We start from the raw sequence: 20,953 nt of genomic DNA, 5'->3' as shown, positions 1-20,953 counted from the left end.
GCAGGGACCAAGAAGCAGCCTCCGCAGGCTCCGCAGCCCTGGGCCAGGGCGGTTCCGGGACGGTTCCGGGAGCCGGAACTCGGCCGCCCCGCGCTTGGTGTTCTCTCTGATAAGATCAGGTTTTAAGAAGCACCCAGGCGCTGAACCCTAGCAATCTGTCTGCAAGCCGCAGGCGAATTGCAGCCTGAAATTACCTGATCTATGGCTGAATGAGCTGCGGTCAGTCGAAAACAGGGGAGGTGACGTCAGTTTACCAACATGGTGGCTGCTGGCCTCCTCTGTGGTCTGACCGGTGTGGAGAACCGAGATGGACCGCTTCCTTCCCCCATCTCGAACCCAGAATTCAGCCCTGAGTACGGTGCTTGCGCGGCTGGCAGAAACTGCAGCGCTGTAACCCTGCGTCTCTATCCCAGCGCACTGCAGACTCTAGCCGCGGGGCGATTTGCTGAATAAGCAGTGTTACCCTCCGTGCGACAAACCTCTCGCATTTGAGTCCCCGTAGCCAATCCTCGTGCGATGGAAATCCTTCCTCCAGGTTCCGGAGCACCCCACTATTGCTGGAAATTCCTAACAAGATATCCTTTAGCCATCCTGACTTGTCATACTCCCACACAGTGAAGCAGCACACGGGGGCAATGCACTCCCCTCGCCGCCATCTTCCTTCTCGAGACCAAATTCTTGATTAAAGGAAGGAGGAGGGCAGAGAAAGAGACACTGTGCTAATGACCAACATAAAGAAATCATACTTCTTACTAAGACTTTAACTCCTGAGATAGATTTAGATGCCCAAGTAATTGATCCACATTGGGTGTGTGACTTTACACAGGTATTTTAATGCTTTCTATTGTCTATTTTTGTCCAATTTAAATTTCAAATAGACAATTTTCTTGCCCTATTGTTATGGTTTGAATATGAGGTGTCCCCCAAAAGCTTCTGTGTTAATAATGCAGGAATGTTCAGAGATGATTAGCTGTAACCTAATTAGTCCATCCTAAGTAGGGTGGACTAAACTGGGTGGTAACTATAGGCAGGTGGGGCATGACTGTAGGAGGTGGGTCACTGAGGATGCGCCCTGGAAGGGTGCATCTGCCCGGCAGCCCTTCTCCTTCCCTTCACTGTGCTTCTCAGCTGCTCTGAGCAGAGTGGCCCTCCTCTGCCATGCCTTTCTGCCATGATGTTTTGCCTTACTTAGGGCCCAGAGCAATGAAGCAAGCTGACCACGGACTGGATCTCTGAAACTGTGAGCCAAAATAAACTTTTCTTTCTCTAAGTTGTCTTGTCTGGCATTTTGGTCACAATGACGAAAATTTGACTAACTCACTTTTATACAAATCAAGTCAGATTGATTAATGTTTATTGACTTCTCCATCTAGACACGAATCACTGCGATGCATACCACCTATTGGAAAACTAGGAACTGCCTCTGCAGTTCTGCCAGAATTTTCAGAATACTTTTTCTGGAATCCAAAAGAGGGAAAATAGACCTCAAAAATCAAGCTCTTAAGCCAGGTGTGTTGGCACATCCCTGTAGTAATTCCAGCAGCTCTTACGTGAATTAATTCATATTAATTCACATTATAAGGTAGCTATGGTTATATTATAAGCAGAGATGTCAATATAGGGTGCCATAAATTTATGCATAAATCCAGAATTTCTTTTACTTTAGTGTTTAGAATTGTAATATTTCACATATCATTGTCATTTACTCCTTTTCCCCCAATTTCAGATTTAAAAATGCAATAATATAAAAATGTAAGTTCTCCTTAAACTGATCTCTGTAATAAGGAAAAAAAATCCAAGCAAGTTTTGTGAAGAATGCTAATAATCATATAATTATCCTGATATTTACATGGAAATTCAAAGGATCAAGAATAGTCAAGTCACCGTTAAAAAAACAACAAGGCTTTCCTCTTCCCCATATCATGACTTACCATAAAGCTGCAGTATCTCAGACAGCATGATATGGTTCCAAGGATAGAAAAATAGATTAGTGACAAGTGAAAGTGAGTGCCTAGTCTGTAGGAAAAACAAACTGTTTCTTCAGTTTTCACACCACAACAATCAAAACTGCAGAATTTTGTGACCTCAAATGGCATGGGGATTTCTCCTCACTGGCAAGCAATCAGTTCTGCAGTGGACACCAGCCAGGTGTCCTCTAATTTAATTCAATTCTGACACTATCTATCTGAAGTTAGTGTCAGATCCCACATGTTAAGGGCTCAGCTTCCCTGCTTAGATGCTAGTCACAAGTCCCAGGTTGCTTTACTTGTGCTTCTGACCAATCAGCTATAAACCAAGTTTCCTACAAACTCCTCTTTGGGTTCAATTAATGTATTTAAGTAGATCACAAAACTCTAGAAAATATTTACATTTATTAGTTTATTGTAAAAATATTAGAAAGGATACAGATGAAGAGTTGCACAGGGCAGGGCCTATGGGAAGGGTCATGGAGCTCTTTCTGGGGGTACCAGCCTGCAGGAACCTCCTCATGTTCAGCTGTGTGGAAGCTCTCTGAACTCTGTCTTTTTGGGTTTTCACAGAGGCTTCATTACGTAGGCATGACTGCCAATAGACTGGATGTGGAAACCAGCAAGGCATGTCTGTCTAGATTCATCGTATTCTTTCCTCATAGGTTTGGGGGCAGGACCATTCTAGAATGAGGAGGGTCTTATGCTTTACTAAGGGTCTTAAGGTTTTCAAACAAGGTAGTCAGAGGACTTATTTATGACTATGTAATCATGGGGGAAGATTAATGCCTATGATATACTTTGGGGAAGAGAAATTCTAGTTTTTAGGTCTGACTTGGGAGTCAGGACCTCTGGATAAAAACCAAAATATATACATCATATTAAAAAACCAATGCTTACATTAACACTTGATTTTTGAAAAGTTGGTATATCAAAGAGTGGGAGAAATAAGTATTTTACTTAAATGACATTGGATCAATTGTATAACCATTTGGGAAAAAAAAGAATTATGATTGACCCACTTACACAAAAATCATCTCAAGAAGATTACAGAGCTACATACAAAGACCAAAACATGAGGTGAGCAGCTTCCTCTGCCGTGGGCTCTGATAATGATGTGTTGCATTGCCAAATGACCAAAAGCAACAGGGTCATCCAAATAGTAACTGAAACCTCCAAAGACGTGAGCCAAAATAAACCTTGCTTTTTTTTAAGTTGATTGACTCAGGTACTTTCTTACAGTAACAGAAAACTAACTAACAAAATTCCCTTCATTACCTCCAGCAAATATGTATCTTATAAGAAGATCTTGCATGCTATCTTTCCATTTTTGATGGGCTACCCTCTATAGGAAAATGTTAATGAAGTGCCCAACATAGTGCCTGGCACAAAAAACACTGATAACTCCCAATGTTGGATGTGAGAATTTACGGATTTTTTTTCCTACTTGAGGATCCTATATGGCAGAGGGATCAGTAGTTAGGCCCCAATTTTCCAATAAAAGATATTTTTTCTTGCATTTAGTAGCAAGTACAATGTTTTATGTCTTGACTACTACCATACTGTGACTTCTGAAAATCTTGTTCCATAAAAAACAAAACAAAACAAACAAACAAACAAAAAACACCTGATCTGTGAACATACCAAAGTGAAAGTTTCAAAAAGAGGTCATTCTTATTAACTAGAAGATGTCATATAGCAAAAATAAACTAGAAAATATTAAGTCAAAGTCATTTTCCCTATTGTAGCAAGCTCAAAATATGCAACATTGGGATTTAAAACATTAGCTATACTGGTAATTATGAAAAGATTCTCTGGCATAGCATACTATTCCTGGGAATTTATTAAGAAGATGGTTCCAAGGATACAGAAAACTAAGGAGGGTGGGATTAGGTCTTTTCCATTGTGACCAAGTGTTTTCAAATTATCACTATATTGCTCCAGTGAAAGTCCTCACATATATCCACAAAAAGACCATGTCTACCCTCTTGTTGCAGCTATGAATTAATTATATGTGGGTGGCAGTAGATAAGCTCAAAACATCCATCACATTTACTATCATGGTAAAATATCAGGAGCAAGTTAAATGCACAATAATTTTTTTAAAATATTTTATTTACATTTTAGTTTTCGGCAGACACAACATCTTTGTTTGTATGTGGTGCTGAGGATCGAACCCAGGCCGCACCCATGCCAGGAGAGCGTGCTACCACTTGAGCCACATCCCCAGCCCCGACAATAATTTTAACAAGTGGAAAATAAAATCTCATTATGTAGGGTGGGGAGAGAGAAGATTCTGATACTATTTTGATTTCATAATTTCAATTAAGTTAAATATATATGCCTTGTATATAAAAGTGAGAAAAGATCATAACTGAGTTATGTTTGAGTTTGGAGATTACATATGATTATTTTATTTTATTGTTGACACCCTCTGTAATTCTATTATATTGATTTTGCAGTTAAATAAGCCAAAAAGATTTATGGCCTTATTCAGAGATCTCATCATAAGATTCCTTCAATAATAAGGATCCCATTTGCAAAACAATATAATTGTAATCATTAATTTTAGAAAGCAGCATTTCGGTAGTACACACATCACATGTAATAAGAGGTATCTGCTCCCTGCCAAGCTCTATGAAGAAAGAATCAGATAGGGGTGAGGTTCTGGTCATGGTACTATTGGTTGTTTAATTCCAAGGCTTTCATACTTTGTTCAGGACTTGGGGTAATCTATCTGTTCATTTTCACCTTACCTGTTCTATTTCGGCGTTCAAAAGAGAATTGGGGAACTACACGGAAAAGAATGTGCTTTGCTTGCCAGCAATGGAGCCAGCAAATTTTCTTTAAAATACTCTAATCTTGAAGAAAAAATAAGTTCTCTTCAACATACACTGTATGCTCAGACTACATAGTAGGTTGTAAACAGTGAAGATCACAGTGGACTCCAGTCATCAAATGCACTTTTTAACTCACAGCCCACTCCATCAGTTAGCTCTGTAATTTTCTGCAGAGAAATGAAGGCAAGAGCAATGTCCACAGCCCTGTGGTGAGGTGCTTCCTGCTCACTCTCTCCGCCTAATGCCTGGCATTGTTTCCTGTTGACTGTATTGTGGCTAATGGCATGATTACCTTAGGGAAATTAGCGGCATACTGTGGAAGATGGGGAACTAATTGGCCAATATTTGAGTAAATTGCTTACTCTCAGTGTCTTCTAACAGCAGGAAGCAAGACCACAAATAAAAAACAAAACAAACAAACAAACAAATAAAAAAAAAGTTCAAGGATCTCAAGCTCCCTTTAAAAATAAATACTGAGGGAAAACTGATAGTTTTATGGGCAGGATTCAACTGCTTTACATCTGATGGATTTCTTCCTTTGAAGAAAATTCAATTGAGATCAGAGTGCCCTTAAATTTAGAGTCATCTTATGAAGATGCAGACTCAGTTAAGTGTAGACTGTATTCCACATCAGCTCCCAGGCAAGCAAAGCTGCATCTTGAAGGCAACCTCTCAATTGTGCTAGGTGCATAGTAGCAAGTCAAAACTAGTTACCCAACTAGGTGTGGTGGAGCATATCTGTATTCCTAGTTACACAGGAAGCTCTGAAGCAGGAGGATCACTTGAGCCCAGGAGTTAAAATTTAACCTGGGAAGCATAGTGAGACTGTGTTTATATATATATATATATGTGTGTGTGTGTGTGTGTGTGTGTGTGCGCGCGCGTGCACGCGTTAATGTTAACATACTAAACTGACCAAAAATATTGAGATTCTATAGTAGTAATTCTCATGTGTGTTAGTCAGCTTTCCATTACTGTAACAAATACTTGAGAAAATCAACTTTAAAGAGAAAAGGGTTATTTTGATTCATAATTTTGGAGGTTTCAGTCCATAGTCAGTTGGCCTATTGCTTTTGGACCTATGGCACAGCAAAATCATTGACCTCATAGCTGAGAATAAATGAGAGAGGAAAAAAAAAAGAGGCTGGGGTCCTAATCTCCCTTTCAAGAATACTCTCCAATAGCTGAAACACTTCCTACTATATCTCCTCTTAAAGGTTCCACCACCTCCCAACAGTATCAAGCTGAGAACTAAGCCCTTTAGAGTACCTTTAAGATCCAAACTGTAGTATTATGAAAAAGAAGTATTTTTTTAAATGTCCTTACTACAGAAAAAGAAGAGGGTCTTTAGAAAGGCATTTTAAGGTAGATGAGGGACAAATTTGTGAGGTACAAGTATCTGAGGACAAAGCACATGGCTGAGTCCTGGTGTCTGGTGGGAGCATGGGCAATGCCAATAGAACCCATACGGAAATGACCAGGGGGATCTGACATGTAAAGTAAAGCACCCTCCAGTGCACAAATACCAAGCACCCCAAACACCATACATCCTTCATGCCTTTTTACGTCAGCCAGTCCCAGATCATTCAGAACCTACTGAGGTTTGTCAAGGCTGTTTCTTTAAATGCAACTGCAGCCTCTCCCCAGGAGCTCAGCCTTTTTTCACTAAAGGCTGCAGGTTTCTTTTCTTCTAACTCCAGGCCAGCAAGAATCATCTTTTTGCAATATAAGAAAAGAAGGTCAGGTGGAGAGGCCACTTATTCCTGCCTTCTCTTTGACTTTCCTTTCAAAGGAAGGAAACAAATGGGTAGCATGAAATGGGCACAGAGAGAAAGCAGAAGGCTTATCCATCAAGCCCTTTCACTCCCTTTGATGGAATAGGTTTCAAATAGCTTCCTAAAATAGGAGTAGTCTGTGCCATATCTGGGTTATGGAGTTCGTGGGTTTTAAGAGGCCGATTTAAAATTCTATAGCCACATGAAAATGTGAGCAGAGAGGAATTCATTTTTCTTGTAAGCACCAGAGATCCTATCATCCTTTCCTTTTCATCCACATTTAATTGGAAGGCCATACATTTATTTCTGAAGCTTCATGGGTGGCACAACCCACAGAAAAGCACCTGGAGTGCAGATTTAGTAGAAAACAGACTGTCAAAGTATGTTGTGTGTAGCTTGTTTCTTCTGAAAAAAATGCAAACATATGCCTCACTCTGGGGTCATGGCTGCTTGACTGTTACAACCATTTAAGCTGATCATGAACCAGAAACATACTACACCCTGAAGAGTCTGCAGAGGCCCAGCAACAACAAAGGCACATTGTACTGGTTTGGAAATAAAGACTTAAAAAAAAGCATGACTTGTGTGGAATGGAGGCAGCAGTTGGATCAAGCACAAGTAGATCAATGATTCCGCTAATTGTTATGTCAGCTGGGCCACTTCAATTTCCCTGCCTCTGCCTGTGAGGTTTCTGGATCACTCTGTAAAGCTGAAAGCTGGCTAAAGAGGTGCTGTAGGAGAGTGGTACCTCCAGCCCACACCTTGCCTGGCCATAGGAGCTACCCGGCTTCCAGCCTGCCTGGAGTGACTTCCACCATCTCATTTGTGTGCTTTATTGACCATGAGTTATCTTGCTTCCTTTCTCCCCTCCTTTCCTACTTTCTATTTCTTGAAAAATTTTCCTTGTTCCTAAATTTTTCCAACTGGTTTGCAGGTACGCATTCTACTTATATTCTTTGAGAGGTCATACTTAAATGTCTAACATGATTATTTAACGCCATTGAAGGCTAAAGATCTCTCTGTAGAATATAGGACTCTCAAAACAGGTTCCTTATAACTTCTTGACTTCTGTATTTATTGTTTCCCAATGCTTTAGTTCCACCATCTTTTTGCAGTCCACCCAGATCAGTTATTAATGCTTCTATTTATAATTAATACTAACTTGGATTTGTCAACTGGTTCATGGAGTTTTCTTTATCTCATTCTTAGCTTTTGGATTATTTTCCTTTTCTCTAAAGTTCAAACCTTAGTTATTTTTTTTATATTCAGATAAGGATCTCTGACTAGTGGTGATATTTTCAGAATCCCTGTGTGTACCTGGAAATGTCTTATGTGCTCACCAGTTTTCCTCATTTTCTTCTGGAATGTTTAGTTGCCAGTCTGCTGTCAGTTATAATCCCGGGACTACTAATTCTCCTATTTCCCTTCCAAATCTGTTATTTATCTTACTGGCCTTTAAAAAAATTTTTTTTCAGTACTGGGAATTAAACCCAAGGGTACTCTACCACACTGAGCCAGCCCTTTTTAATTTTTTTTTTTTAATTTTGAGACAGGGTCTTGCTAACTTGCTGAGGCTGGCCTCAAACTTGCAATATTCCTTTCTTAGACATCCCAGTAGCTGGGATTAAAGACGTGCTGCACTGCACCCAGCTTTCTCTTTGTTTTTGAAGTTCTGAAAATTCTCTGCAATGTACCTAGGCATGAATTTGTTTTCATTTACTCTGCTCAGGAGTGCGTTTCAACAATGACAGCACTTATAATTTCTTAAAATAACTCTCTCTTCTCTGCATACAAGATCTCTTTTAGATCTTAAACCTGAGTCTTCTCCCATTTGTGTTGTCTGCTCACCCTTTTTCATAGATTTCAGTTTTAAAATCTTTTGCAGTTACTTCAACAGTTACTTGTGTTTAGTGGGAGTCCATTTCCTGGAGCATAGAAGATAGCTACATTGTCTTGCGTCTATTCTGCCACAGACTCATAGGTTTCACCTCCACCACCACCACCTCTTCTGCCACCACTACCTCCATCTCCACCTTCACCTCTTCTTCTACTATCATTACTTCCACCATCTCCTTATCAACTCTACCACCTCTACCTCAACAATGTCCATCAATACCACCTCTACCACCGCCGCCACTACCTCTACTGCCCCTATCACCTAGCACCTCCACCTCTACCCCCACTACCACCACTACCACCTCCACCAATCCCCCATTTTCTCATCCAGAGCCCAGTTGTGCTATGGCTCAGACAAGTCAAAGAAAGTGCCCAGAGACAGCATGGAAGACATTGCTTATTGGGGAAAGCTTACATTAGATCAAAGACTGCTCCAAGAAGAGTTCAGTGGTGAGAGGCTGATCAGAGTGTACCACTATCCCTCACAGTGCTTTGCCAAGCAGTGCCTCCTCTCCCTCATGGTGCTTTGTCCAGTAGTGGCCAGCCAGATGAATGATATATATCCTTTCCACAATGTCCTCAGTTTCATGCCCGTCCCTTTTCAGAGAGGGGTTTTATAGTTAGGTTGCAGAGGCAGTGACATCATCAGCATTAGCTTGCTTAGTTTGCTTGTCTCAATAGTTTACCGAGGAGCAACTGTTCTGATATACATGCAAGAAAGTAGCTTTCTACAGATAACACTAACTTGTCCTAGTTTTCAGTGTGCAGAAGAGAAAGCCATTGTTCTTTAAGATAATATGTATTTGGACTTTCCAGGCCAGACTTGCTCTCATTTTTTCCTTTACTTGGTGAGGTTTTTGGGAACAGAAAGGGGGCATTCAGAGACATGGTGTTTTACTGTCCTCCTTTGCTTTAAGGATGATTCATCAATCAACTCTACCACCTCCACAACGTCCTCCCCCATCACCTCCACCTCTACTTCTACCTCGACCACCACTTCCACCATTCCTCCCCATCAACTCCACCATCTCATCTCCACAATATGCACCACAATCACCTTCACCTCCTTCACTACCTCTGGCACCATTAAGAACTCAAATAACACCACTATCACCAACATCTTTGCCACCAATACTACTAGCCTTCACTATCACCTCCAAATATTCCACCTTGAGTGATTGCAAAGAATATTTTTGAGGTTTAGTAAATTGTATGACATAGGAAATTTCCATAGACATACTGGAGAGGAGTATCACAGCATACATGGTACCAGGCCAGAAATGGATAGAAATCTGACAATAGATGAGTCAGGCCATGGTCCTGAGCAATGAGGACAACCAAAAGTGTGGTGAGCCGCCTCTGCCGTTTCTGCAGACTATGGTCGCCATTACAAGATGGCGCTGGCTCCGCTGTGGTCTGTGACAAACAACTCCTAATTTGGGAGAGTTGGCGCATGACTTTTCATCACCCTATGAGAAAGCTCCACGTGGCAGCTTTGCATTGGGGCTTGAGATGCTTTATTAAGGCTGGGAGGGGCATCCGGGAGAGAAGAAGAAGATACATGAATCAAGGCCTGAATAAACTGCTGAAAGAAGATTCCTGAGTTGCGTCTTCCTTGCGGGCAAGGGGTCGCGACACAAAAGAGCAATTAGATTACAGGCAAAATGGAAGAAACATCCTCTAGGGGCATATTGGAAGTGAAGATCAGAGGTGAAAAACCAGGAATAGTTGATAGAATCTTGATTGAGAAAAAAAAATGGATGGAGATAACACATTTCTGTAATTTGGGGTTAAAATGGGAGGGAATGTGTCTTGATTTTACCTGAAGAAAAGAGAATATGGCAAATACCCCCATAACCTACACTGAAGTTCCAATGCTCTACTGCTGCTAAAACCAGTTCTGCCAGCAGGAATCCTCTCCCATTCCCCACACTATGAATTTGAGCAATTGAAGGGAGAGTGAAAGCTTTCCTGTGCAGAAAGGTTTCTCTCCACCACATGGCAGCAGTTTCCCCCATTTTATGACAAGTGAGAGTTACATCAAGAAGAACATATGAAAGGCAAATGTCTTATGGAGTCTGGAAGCTAAGAGACACTTGAGAGGCCTGAGACTACATAGCAAGAGCAAGTATGAGAGCAAAAGCAGAAAAAAGAGAGATTTGCGTTTCAGTAGGAGCAGCTTTGTTCCTGCATTGTGAACCTTTCTATGGGACCAATCTTAGGGCTTGAAGAAGGAACTGACCTGAAGCCACTTAAAGAAACCTTTGCCCAAGTAGGCCAGCTAGAGGGGCAAAATGACCCAGAATACAAGGGTCGAGGACATTGCTGTGAAGTCTAAAAGAAAGAACTGAAAGTGGCCAGCTTAAGGAAGCATATCCTACATTACAAGGTGCCATAGGGGTGCTCCAAAGTAATCCACCCATGAGAGATTCAGCGTAGTACCCTCGTCACCTAGAAGGCCCCACACCAAAAAAATGATAACTGTAGTAGCCAGTTATCATAATCCCAGGAGGCAGCGATCACTCACAATACTCAAAATAGGATCTCTCTCTCTCTCTCTCTCTCTCAGAAACACACTTTATAAGGATCATGAACTGGATGGCTTGGGTTTTTTTTTTTAATGAGAATTGCACAAATAGTTGGCCTTTTTCATTTGCCCCAGGAGCAGCCCTGAAAGTGTCAGAAACGACAGCTTTGCAAAAGAGATGGACCCATGACCAATGGGGACCTCCAAATCTCAAGCAGGTGTGAGTTCTAATCTAGATGGAGCTCATAGAGCTGATTCCTACACAGGACTGGATATTTTAACTACTGAAATGAAACTTGTGCTAGCTATAACCAGAAAATATTCATGACAGAAAGAGGTTCCACTGTTCCCAGGAGCAGAAATGTGTGGGCAGTGAATGTTCAGACCTAATCATCAGACTTGAGAATCATAAGCCCAGGAGGCAGCTATCACAGGCAATAGTCCAAAAAAAAAAAAAAAAGGATTTCTCTCTCTCTCTCTCTCTGTCTCTCAGAAGCATATTTCATAAGGATCATAAACTGGGTGGTTTGGGTTTTTTTATGGTTAATTGCACAAAGTAGTGTTGATCAGAATTCTTATATGTGTAAGTTTCTTTTCAACCAGTATTACAAATAGCCCCACTGTATGTGGGCCTGTATGTGTTGGAAATCCCAACCTCAAAAATAAATAAAAATCTGCATCAATCAGAAGAAAGACTGAACTCATTCTAATTTCTATGTAAGTGGCATTACAAAACGGATCAAAGAGCATCTATGCAAAACATGGAAAACGACGTTATGACAGGGAGCTAATAAAAATATGTTTCACTGAATTTTGTGGTATTTTTCAGCTTCTAAAAATTTGTAATTAGTTGAGATTTATTTTCTCATTCTAAAAACAATTTTCTTTTGTACTTAATTTTGTCTTTATAACTTTCTGTTGTTTTTGCTAATGAGGATAACAAAGACTGTATGAGCTCCAGGCTTTCTGCGGCTTGAGTCAAACCTACATAAAAACAGGATAACAACTTGAGGCATTAAACATACATTTTCAAATAAAGGAAATAAATTACCATTCAATAGAGGAATATGCTGAGTGAGACTTTGATCAAAATATCTCCAACATTATGGGCTGATAGGTAGACAATAGCCTTTAGCCCTTGGCAGAAAAAAAAAAAAAAGTCATAGGCACTGCTCTATGGTAGGATCCACCTTTCATATTACAAGTCCACCAGGACAGCTGCATATGGGTTAAATTACACTTTTTCTTCACTCCCAGCCATGTACACACAAAGCTACCATATTGTTCTATTTACTGCTTTAAGTAGAAATGCATGGTTAGTTAAATCAGCATGAAGATAAATTTTCATTGAAATGGATAAGATGATTTACCATCTAAGTGAAGACAGAGATTGTTCAATTTTCCTTGAATTTCCTTTTTTTTCTAGACAAAAGTTTCTCTCTCATATTGCTGCCTGAACTAAAACTTAACAATCTCCCCTAGCGATTTTCCACATCTCCACCAGAACTGAAGGCAGCTTTTTTCACTGTGCTTCATAGTGGTGAGCAGGATTGTGACAGTTCTACTTCAAACAGGCAAAAATGACCATGAGTCACTCTCAACCTAATCAATGTAGGATCAAAATAGAGATGTTCCAAAGGAACTGTAAGGGCCCCAGCACAGTTAATGTATTTCTTTCTCCATAAAGACACTTATATACCCTTACAATATTTCATTCCACCAAATTTGTTTCTGAGCACTTGATTGGTGCCAGGCACTGAAATCAGTAGGGAATCAGGAGTATGCCAGGTTTGGTCTCCATCCCCAAGAAGTTCTTAGCCCAAGCAGAATGTGCTAAAACACTGTTGCCTCTGAAACACTATGCAGCAGCTTTCTTTAGCACTTTTTGGCCAGAATGGTCCAGCCCTCACACATATAATTCAACAAATTACTGAATCGGACTAGATTATCTTTAAATATCCTTTCAAGAGTCAATGGTTCATCTCGCTTTCCTGATACCATTTCTGGTCAGATTTTGTTTGTTAGGTTTTTTGCTTAAATATAACTAGCACACCAAACCAATGAATTCAGAGGTATTATATAATCCTCTTTGAAAGGAACTAGATGATTCAAATAAAACAACTAAGTAATGATGGGTGGACACTAGATGATACATAGATAGGGTAAACAGTCCTCCAGGGGGTACAAGAATGATTGAGCCATGGGAAACAGTGAACAACTGGAATCTGCCTGAGTCTGAAATTTTAAAAACATCTTAATTTACACACAATAAAATTCACTTTGGAGGGTTCAGTAAGTTTGTACAGATACACAGGTTCTTTTAACCACCACAGACAGGACACAGAAAAATTCCAACACCCATTAATAGGTCCTCTTATGCTGTACTTCTGTGTTTAGACCTATTCTAACCCCTGGAAGCCATCCATCTCTTCTCTTTCCCACATTTCTTCCTTTTCTCAAATACCACATAAATAGAATATTATTCCAAGGGTTATGTTACCAAAAAAAAAAAAGAACATGAGTAATTTTCATAAAGTAATATTTCAAACAACACAGACTCTGATCATAATATAAAAACACTATACTTTAATAAAAAAAACCACAAATAGTGGAAAAACTCTTCTACTAAAAATCTTAAAACCCAAGAGCTAACCTGAAGGAGTCTGTAACTGTCAAAGGTGGAATAACTTGAGCAACAAAGAAATAAAATTACCAGATTTTTAACCAATAGAATAAAATAAATAGTCACAAGTCCATGCTACTAAAATAATAAAGACATAGCTTTCTATCATAGCAGTATTCCAATAATTACTGTAGGCATAAAGAGGTAGAGAATCCTTTTCTTTCATTAAGTTTTTAAGAAACACTGCCCCATTGTTGCCTTGCTTTGCATGTTGGTTTTGAAAGTTCTGTTCCTAGTCTAAATCATACACTGTTATTTGTCCCTTTTACCTGTACCGCTTCAGGATTTGTCACTGTCTTTGAAACTGAGTAGTCTTACTAGGAACTGCTTCACAGTTGATCATTACTGATTAATTTTCCCAGGTAGTCCTTTCACTGTGTAGATTTGGGTCTTTTTTCTAATTCTAGAACCATTTCTTTTTAAAAATATTTTTTTAATTTTTAATATTTTTTTTAGTTGTTGATGGCCCTTTATTTTATTTATGTGGTGCTGAGAATCGAATCGAACCCAGTGCCACGCACAAGCCAGGCAAGTGCTCTACTACTAAGCCACAACCCCAGTGCTGGAGCCAATTCTCGAGCGGTACTTTTTCAATATTAGTTCTGCTCTGTTGATGTGTTTTTCTTTCTTTTTTCTTTTGATACCAGGGATTTAACACAGGGGTGCTTAACCTCTGAGCCAGATCTCTAGCCCTTTGTATGTTTTTATTTTTGAGACCAGGTCTCACTAAGTTGCTTAGGGCCTTCCTACGTAGAGGTTGACCTCACATTTGACATCTCCTGCCTCAGCCTCCTGAGTTGCTGGGATTATAGGCGTGCACCACCACACCTAGTGTTTTTCTTACTGAGACTTCAATGACAGGAAAATTATTCCTTCTTAACTATCTTCCACTTCTACTACCTTCTCTCCCACCCATTTTAGTTCTCTGTGCCATTTTAATTCATCAGGTTGTCTTCATGCCTTTCTCTGACACCCCTTATTAAATTTGCATTTAAGTCTACACTCACTTGGGCATTTTGTAATTTGTTTTTCCTTCCTGAGATAATATTGTCTTTCTCCTTTATTGCCTTTCTGAGTTCAATTCAAAGATTTCTCCTTGTTTATTGTCCATTTTTGTTCTTATACTTTGAGTTTCTATTTCAGGGTGGTTTATCAAATCCCCCCCCCCAAAAAAAAATGCTTCCTTGAGTATACCCCACTGTTTGGAGTGTAAATGCAGTTTTATTCTGCTTTATGATTCTTTTCTGAATTTGTGTAAAAATCTATTTCATTATTTTCTGCAAATAAATTCTCCTCTTGTTCAATTTTGTGATATTAAGATATTTTACATGATTCCTATTTTTATGTCACTCCCTGTCTAGCAGAGGCTGAACATTTTAATAGGTTTTGTTTTATTTCTTTGCTTCTTTGTTTCAGCAGTAGCAAAGGGTAGATGATGTCCCCTCAGATTTTACAGTACATTTATTTTGAAAAACCTAAATCTTTCTCCTTGACTTCCTTTCTATTTAACTACCTAAAGGTCAAAAGACATTTCTTCCTTTTCTTTCAATCCCCACCTCAGAAGTTATGCAGTTGGAAGACTATCCCTTAAATCATATATTCTCCTTTAAGTGGACTCTATGCCTCTAAATCATTGGCCTGACCCAGAAATTTCTTTCCTTCATTCTGCTCTAATCTGTCCAGTTACTCTTTTAGGTATTTTCAGATTTAAGGTGGATGTAATCCTTCTGGTAGTCTCTCCACCTCTACTGGTCTGGTCTTCCTGAGACCTCTACCTCTACTAGTCTCCCTGAGACCTCCTTGTCTGCAACCCTTTCGCTGTCACCCTTCTCCCTAGTTTGTATTGGCCTATCTGATTCTATTCTACATGATTGGGTTTTGTTTGTTTTGTTTTGCTTTTTTGTTTTCAAGTAACAGTTTCTAAAAAGTAGAGACTGTGGCTATTTCTGTTTTTCCTTTAGACGCTCTTGAGTTTTATGCATCAAGTTCAGTAGAAGACATTTTAAAAGTCTAATCTTTTGAACTAACTACTTATGAAGATGGTCTATAAAATTTTTGTTTCTAAGGGAGTAGGTATTCCCATTATACTATTCTATATCAGAAACCATTTATTTGAAGAGGTTTTTTTTTTTAATAAATCTTCACTAAGATTAGGGATATAACTCAGTAGTCCAGTACATGCTTAGCGTGCATGAGACCCTAGGATAGCTCCTTAGAACAAAAACAAAACAAAACAACTCTAGAATTTTCACTAAACTTTTCTAAGAATTGAGATGCTGATAAGTTGTTGGTATTTCCTGTCCAAGGCCCTAAGTCTCTCTGCTTGTGTGGAATTGGAAAATCTGAGCTGGAAAAGAGACATTCTTTACAAATCAAAGTTTTTAGCAACATCCTCTGGTATTCCCTATGTGATCCCCTGGACAGAACTAAATACTAAAATGCAATGGATTATAATAAGATAAATTTCCACTCCAAATGTGTTTCCCACCAAACCGCTTACGTTGTATTCTTATGAGCAAATCCAACCTTTTTATTCATTTCATTTTTAAAAATACTTAAATCTGTACTTCTAAAGTAAGATTGAGGCCAAAAATAAACTAGGAAGCAACTCAGGAACTGTGTGTTTTTGAAGCTATTACTGGCTCAACTATGTGAAATTTAATCTTCCACAATCTGAAAAGCTGTTAGAATTACAGAAAATTTCACCAACTTTATCCTGGAAAATGAAGCTGGTAGCACAGATCTCCCTAACTTAATTTATAGCTATTTTCTGGGTACTTCTTGATTTTTTGGCGAACAAGGAGACAAAGGAAGGAAAAGCAGTTTAAAACATTGGCATTTTAGACATTGGCCAGAGATCACTGAAATTTGATGAATAGTGTGGGTGGAAAGATATATGACATGATCAGCCAACTGGAAGAGACTTCTGTCATTGTGAATTTTCCTTTTAAAGTGGAGACTAACTTTTATTCAGTACTCACCATGTTTCAGACACTGTGTGAGCCTTTATGTCTCCCTCCCTGAAAGAAAATAAACAATCTCACAAAAACTTTTTGAAGTTTATAATAAGTTTGCAGATAATTCCCCAAGTGTCTTTTGGAATTCTGCATGGTTAGCAAGTAAGGGGACTCACTCCCTTTGTTAGGCACTCCTCTTTCACAGGTGTTTATATAGCAAACAACATTGGAAGACAGAAGTACAGTGATTGTGTTTACTGTCTAGGAAAATTAAAAATATCTCCATCTAGAGAAAAGAAGTGATGACTACACATCAAATGCCCTGAATTACAGAGGAGCTTGGAAAACTCAAATCTTTGATATCAGGTAATAAGCTTGCCTGTCCTTTGCCCTGTGGGCTATGGGGTTTGAGGAACTGGCTAGAAGACTGACAATGGGGATACTATTGCCCTGAGATAGTGTCCTTTGAATCTGGCCAAAGGATCACAGCTCTTCTTCCAGCAGTTATGAAATTGTGGCAGACTGATTTGTTAGCCTGCAAGTATGGTAAATTGTTAGACCCCTTAAAATCCTTGACAATATTGTTTCCATTTTTTCAGACAAGAAAACAGAGACTAACAAAGCTAAAACATAGTGTGATGGGGCTGGGGTTGTGACTCAGCAGTAGAGCGCTCGCCTCGCAAGTGCGAGACCCTGGGTTCCATCCTCAGCACCACATAAAAAATAAATAAATAAATAAGTGAAATAAAGGTGTTGTGTCCAACTACAATTAAAAAAATTAAAATTAAAAAAAATAGTGTGATAAGAAATTATATCTAAGACATTTGTCTCTAAAGCCACCAAAGGTCTTACATCAATGTGGCCTCTAATGTTAGGTCCTAGGCCATATTAAAGAGAAATTATGACACTTGTTAAAACAGAAATAATTTAAAAAATTAATTAATTTAATTTTTATTCTAATTTGTTATATATGACAACAGAATGCATTACTATTCATAATACACATATAGAGCACAATTTTTCATATCTCTGGTTGTATACAAAGTATATTCACACCATTTGTGTCTTCATACATGTACTTAGGATAATGATGTCCATCTTATTCCACCATCTTTTAACCCCCATGCCTCCTCCCTTCCCCTCCCACCCCTTTGCCTATCTAGAGTTTGTCTAATCCTCCCATGCTCCCCCTCCCAGCCCCACTATGAATCAGCCTCCTTATATATTTGGCATTTAGTTTTTTGGGATTTGCTAACTTCACTTAGCATTATATTCTCCAACTCCATCCATTTACCTGTAAATGCCATGATTTTATTCTCTTTTACTACTGAGTAATATTTCACTGTGCATATATACCACATTTTCTTTATCCATTCATCTACTGAAGGGCATGAAGGTTGGTTACACAGTTTAGCCATTGTGAATTGTGCTGCTATAAACATTGATGTGGCTGTGTCCTTTTAGTAGGCTGTTTTTAATTTCTTTGGGTATAGACCAAGGAGTGGAATAGCTGGGTCAAATGGTGGTTCCATTCCAAATTTTTCAAGGAATCTCCATACTGCTTTCCATAATGGCTGCACCAATTAGCAGTCCCACCAGCAATGTATGTGAAAGGCCAAGGTTCGTTGTGAGAGATTAAAAGGCACACACAGATAGCAGTGACAAAGATGAAGCACCTTATTGCAAGCTGGTGTTAGCTTATATAGAAAGTGAGAGTCAGTTATCTTAAACCAGGAAGCTCCAGAGGCCAATCATAGTAAAGGTCAGGTCATCACCTACGGTGCACGCACCACACGTCCGCCCTGCATAAGATTCATGGGGGGCACGAACTGTTCACGAGCGCGGAAGACGGGAGGACCAATTAGAAGGTTTTCAAAACAGCTTGTTATCTGCCCACTGGCAACTTGCCCGCTGCCATGTTGCATTAGGGGCTTCTTATCTGAAAGGTCCAGGGAGTTCTAGCTGCCCACTGGCAATTTGCCCACCGCCATGTTTGAAAGGCCTGGGGAGTTCTCAGGGAGACTTCCAACAGTATGAGTGTGCCTTTTCCCCCACATCCTCACCAACACTTATTGTTGTTTGTGTTCTTAATAGCTGGTATATAAAAAATGTACACATTAATGTGGTAACATGCATGATGTTTACATTGAGTATACATTTATACCATGTATACACTGTATAATGTTAAAAACCAGGTTAAATGTGTCTGTCTCCTTGAATACTTATCACTTATTTTTTGGTGAAAATATTCAAAATCCTTTCTTCTAGCTTTTTCAGACATTCAGTACATAATTGTTATCTATAGTCATCCTATGGCTTGACAGTACACCAGCACTTATTACTCCTATATAACTGTAACTTAGTATCACTGATCAAACTTTCCCAAACCCTCACCCCTCCCCATTCTCCCTGGTAACCACCATTCTAGTCTCAACTTCCATGAGATCCAATTTTTCAGATTTCACAAATGAGTGAGATCAGATAATACTTTTCTTTCTGTGCCTGTCTTATTCCACTTACCACAATGCTCTCCAGTTCTATCCATTTATCAATTGAACACTAAAGTTGCTTCCATTTCTTGGCTATTGTGAATAGTGCTGCAGTGAACATGGACATGCAGATGTCTCTTCCACATACTGATTTTATTTCCTTTGGATGTACACTCAGTGGTAATACTCCTATATCATATGGTAATTCTATTGCTAATTTTTTGAGTAACCTTCATGTTTTTCACAATAACTTACATTCCCACCAATGGTGTGCAAGAGTTCCCTTTTCTCAGTAACATTGTATGTGAGCAATAGGAAGAGAGGTTGAACTAAATTCTGAGTACAACAAGGACAAGTGGAAATTTATAGCCAAGGACCAGGGTGAGGGAATGGATGGACAATTAATGAGAGAAAACTGGGTAAGTATCAAGGAGAGGAGGGAAGAGGAACTTGGTAAGATATCAAAGGTGGGAGGACTCTCACTAAACTGACTTGGAAGGATTTCTTGGTTACGCTGGGCTAGGTAGACCAAGGAAAGCACCAAGGATATGGTCTAGTTTAAAGAATAAAAGGAGGGAAGGAGAGGAGGGGGTGCTCAGAGAGCCCTTCTGTCAGGCCCCCTGCTTTCCTAAAGATTCAAGAAGGTGTTCCTTATTAACCAGGGGCTTTGTTCACCTTATGCAAGTGTTTGAATAGTTAAAAAATTTTGCAGGGATAGTATTTTCCACATTTGACATTTAGTAAATTGCTCCCACCCTCCTGAATAACCTTGAAGGCAGAATATATAACCTGTAGTAAACCAGGATCTCTGATACTCTTCCTACTCACAAGCAGAGATATATCCAGTGTCTTCCATCACTGACAACTCCCTTTTCCCAACACTATAGTTTAGATACTAAATCTCCCCCTAAGACCCACTTGTGGAAGGTTTGGTCCCCAGCCCTTGGTGTTATGGGGAGGTGATAGAACCATTAGGAGGTGGGGCCTACAGGGAGGAAGGTAGGTCATTGGTGGTATGTCCTGGAAAGGGATTTGGGGACCCTGGCCCCTTCCTCTCTCTCTCTCTCTCTTTGCATCCTGGCTGCCAAAAGGTAAATCATTTTCCTTTATCTTGCACTTCTTCCCTGATGTACTGTTTGCCACAGGCCCAAAAGCAATGGGAACAAGCAGCATAGACTGAAACCTCTGAAACGAAAGTCAAAACAAACAAACAATAAAAAAAATAAACTTTCTTCCTTTTTAAGTTATTTTCTCATGTATTTTTTTACAGCAATGGAAAGCTGAGTCACACCACCATATTGAACTCCTCCCCCACTGGCAATGTTCCTGAATCTCCCCATCATGCATGGCTGCCAGTAGGGGCTGTCCCAGTCCACCCAGGCTGGACTCTGGTCATACTCCAGTGTTTCACCCCAAGGCAGCTTCTATCCCCCTTGTTTCTGTCAGGCCCCCTGCTTTCCTAGGTGCATTTACTTCCCAGTGGGTTTGTTTTGCTTTTTATAAAAGGAGGGTTTTGTTTTGTTTTGTTTTTAATGAAGACAAGCAGAACTAAGATTGTTTGGGGGAAAAAAAAGAGACCATCTCCTTATATACTCCAAAATCTCAGGATTTTGAGAACAAACCTGTGTTGTTTATAAGAACTGTGTGGAAGGTAGAAAAGAACAGAGTACCTAAGTCAGAAGAGAGAGCCTCCACCCCTGGGTCCTCGCTGCTGAAACAACAAGCTTTGCCTTGTGTATGAGGAGATTGGATAAAGGCCTTCAGGTCTTGTGGCCATCAGCTAGGGCACAGTCAAGAAGGTGGGAGATGTACCTTTAGT

This window comes from Marmota marmota, unplaced genomic scaffold, assembly GCF_001458135.2.
Source record: "Marmota marmota marmota unplaced genomic scaffold, marMar, whole genome shotgun sequence".
Classification (NCBI taxonomy): domain Eukaryota; kingdom Metazoa; phylum Chordata; class Mammalia; order Rodentia; family Sciuridae; genus Marmota; species Marmota marmota.
This window is presented reverse-complemented; position numbering follows the sequence as displayed.